At 34.3% G+C, this 3,420-nt stretch overlaps 2 pseudogenes; both read right to left on the reverse strand.

Annotated features, from left to right (window-relative positions):
- Window positions 1–1,903: 1,903 nt before the first annotated feature.
- Window positions 1,904–2,502, reverse strand: LOC129295781 (NADH dehydrogenase [ubiquinone] iron-sulfur protein 3-like; annotated as a pseudogene).
- A 238-nt stretch (window positions 2,503–2,740) lies between these two features.
- On the reverse strand, window positions 2,741–3,166 carry LOC129295780 (NADH-ubiquinone oxidoreductase chain 3-like; annotated as a pseudogene).
- Between the last annotated feature and the right edge of the window lie 254 nt (window positions 3,167–3,420).

The raw sequence follows: 3,420 nt of genomic DNA on the forward strand, positions 1-3,420 counted from the left end.
CCTGGCTTCAGTCTAAAATCCATAGGTAAAGGTCAATCTAAGAGATGAAAACTGGCATCGACCTATTTACATTAGTGTCTTAATAATAGAGGAGTTCAGAGAGAGGTTAAGAAACCTTCTCAGGGAGTTCAAAGACTGTTTGCTGAGGAATATGATGAAATGCTTGGTCTATCTAGAGACTTGGTAGAACACCGTCTTCCCATCATGAAGGGATATAAGCCTTATAAGCAACCACCAAGGTGGATGTCCATGAAAATCATCCTGAAGATAAAAGAGGAAATAGAAAGGCTCCAAAATGCTAAATTCATTTGGATCTAAGGTACGTCAACTGGCTTTCAAACATCGTACCTGTAAGAAAGAAAAGAAGAATGGAAAGCTGTGAATCTATATCAATTTTAGGAAGCTAAACATTGCTAGTCAAAAAGGACAAGTAAACTATGCCAGTTGCAAATCAACTCATCAATGGCGCCGCTTTGCATATGGTATTGTCCTTTATGGATGGATACTTCGACTACAACTAGATCTTCATAGCCAAGGAAGACATCCCTAAAATAGCTTTCTGATACCCAGGGTGTCCATTAGAACTTTTGAATCAACAATTTATAAAAATCAATCTTTCTGGGATATTCAATATATTCTCTTGTCCCTTACCATGTCAATTTCCAATTCTTGGTCATTGAAATTCATAGGCAATCCAGATTAATATTTAAGGATATATATTACCTCCTTTTAAACAAATAAAAATGATTGAAATTTTTCTATTTGGAATTGTGTTAGGTCTAATTCTTATTCTTGTGGCTGGATTATTCGTAACTGCATATTTACAATACCGATATGGTGATCAGTTGGACCTTTAATTAATTGACATTTTTTTATTGAACTCCTGTTTCTTTGTTTTAATCCTAAACCACAGGAGGTAAAATTAAGACTTTAGACTGCTATTCCATTATTTCAATATCATTCTCAATCTAATAAGAATGGAATCACACTCTATAGGATTTAAACCTATGACATTAGGTTTTGGAGACTCGCGTTCTACCGAATTGAACTAAGAGCGCTTTATTTTTATAAAATCAATTCATATGACCCCAATTCATCTTGCATGCATATACTACCATAATCTATATATATAGAACTCTCATCATATATATATATATATATTGATAGAATATCCATATATTTCTATTGAGTATGTGTGGTCTACTTTTAATCGGTCTCAATTGATCCCTTGTTACTACTCATAAGATAAGTAATAGTTAGGGATATGATGACAGGATTTGAACCCATAACATTTTATACCCAAAATAAACGCGCTATCAAGCTGTGTTACATCCCTTTCAATTAGTCTACAGGTGGTCATTGTAAAGAATCCCTACCTTGTTTTGAAATTTGTTATTTCCTACATCGATATAAAATTTATCTTGCCATTTCTTCTTTTTTATCTTTATTTATTTATATACTAATCATCATCCCACCGCTCCTACCAACGCTTACTTACTTATAAAAAAGGTTATAAATAATCAGCCTTTTGAAGAAGCGAAGCGAGCCTAGAGTAGCAGCCTATCTTATTATGTTTTTAGGCCTCTTTACCTTTTTTTATTAAATAAAGCACTAGTACCCTTATCTTATAGAGTGAGTAAGGTTCTTCTGCTATCAATGAAATTGAAAGAAACACAAAACCCAATACAGTGCATTTTGTATAAATTGAGACTAGTAGCTTGATTCTTTACTCATTCCATACTGGGAAGAATTGCAAGAAATCATTCGATAACACTTCTTCCTATTTTTCAATGATATCCGACGATCAAGACAATTTTTGTGAAACTCTTTCATTTCATAGAAGTTTCTTCTTTTTCTTACAAAGCAAATAGCATTTCCTATTAATTTGTCCCCTAGACTAGACCTATCTAGATTCTAAATTATTTGTCGCTAGTTGTTCCCAAGGACTAGCAAAATTGAAATAGCGAAATTCTTAGGTCATCTCAATGGGTTCAGAAACCACACGTTTCTTTAGATCGTCCTAGCATACTTTTACATATTCACTCAGAGGAAGGTCTTTTCATAATGGATGACCCTTGAAACCATAATTGGTTGATATACGACGTAGATCTGGATGATTGATGGAAGAAAAACACCAAACATATCCTAAATTTCTTGCTCCCACTGGCCGATTGATGGAAATAGACTAACTACTGGAGATATTCATTTTACTTTGTTTGCACAGGTTTGTACATGAGTGCGTGAGTTATACCAAGTACTCAATGAATTATATACCACTTCAAATCTTCATTTTCAAGAGGGATAATCAACTCTACAAATATCGATCAAAACTTGAACCCTTGTATAGGTATGCAATTTATTTCTATGCAATTTATCAAAACAATGGAAATCGATAGTCCATATTGGTATCAGATCTATTTCTATGTTCTGATCTTTTCATTTTTTTACCCATTTCTTGGGTGAAGTCTCCCAACTATATTTTAAAATGGATTGGTTATCCATAAAGATAAAGAAAGCTTTCTTGTAGTTTTGCTTCTTACTCTAAAAAAATGAATTAGGTTTTTTTTGGTGTTCTCATTGAAACACACAGGTATACTCCTTGTTTCTGGGGACATTGATCTGAAGCTCTAGTACGGTTTATGCCCAGTTTTTCTTTTCTACCATTATGAATCAATTAATTTAATGTAGGCATTGCTCTTTCCCATGTCCTTCCTCCCTATTTTTTCCCTATCACTAGTGATTACTCCCAATCTGAAGCACGCCTTTTTCATTTATAGAGAGATCCAATCGTTAAAATCAATAAAAAGGCCATCATAGACCAAGATCCAAACATATCAATCTTATTGGGAGGTACTGCCTAAGGAAAGGAAAAGGTTACTTCCGAATCAGGAATAATAAATAAAATTAAAACAAGATAAAACCATATATCAAAATGACTTCTGACATCACTGAAAGGATCGAAACCACATTTGTAGGCCGACAATTTTCTGGATAGGTTGAACTATTGGATGAAAAGGGAAAAGGAAGATCGAGTGTGATTAAAGAAACTAGCAGACTAATCACTAAATAGATACAAATAGGTGCAGATTCTGACATTACCACAACCCACTTAGTTCTTTTATTTCACTCCTTTCCTTTCTCGCGGAGCGGCATACCTGAAAAAGAAGAAGAAAGAAGAAAGAAAAGTCACATCCTATGCTTTCGGGCTTAGTTTAAATAGGATTCGTTCAAAGAAAACCCTTTCATGACAACAACAATCACTCACTAAAGACTCTCCATGTCTAGTTTTTCTCAAAGGGTTGTCTTTCTGACTTAGCTATGATCTTGATAGATTAGCCCTCAGGGGTTCAACTAGTTAGGCCAGCCAGGAAGACTCTCAAATCAAAGATCAACGAGCCAATCTATGCTAGTCCATTGAGT

Source organism: Prosopis cineraria, unplaced genomic scaffold (assembly GCF_029017545.1).
Source record: "Prosopis cineraria cultivar Desert tree isolate PC_DT_omini unplaced genomic scaffold, ASM2901754v1 PC186, whole genome shotgun sequence".
NCBI classification, from domain to species: Eukaryota; Viridiplantae; Streptophyta; class Magnoliopsida; order Fabales; family Fabaceae; genus Prosopis; species Prosopis cineraria.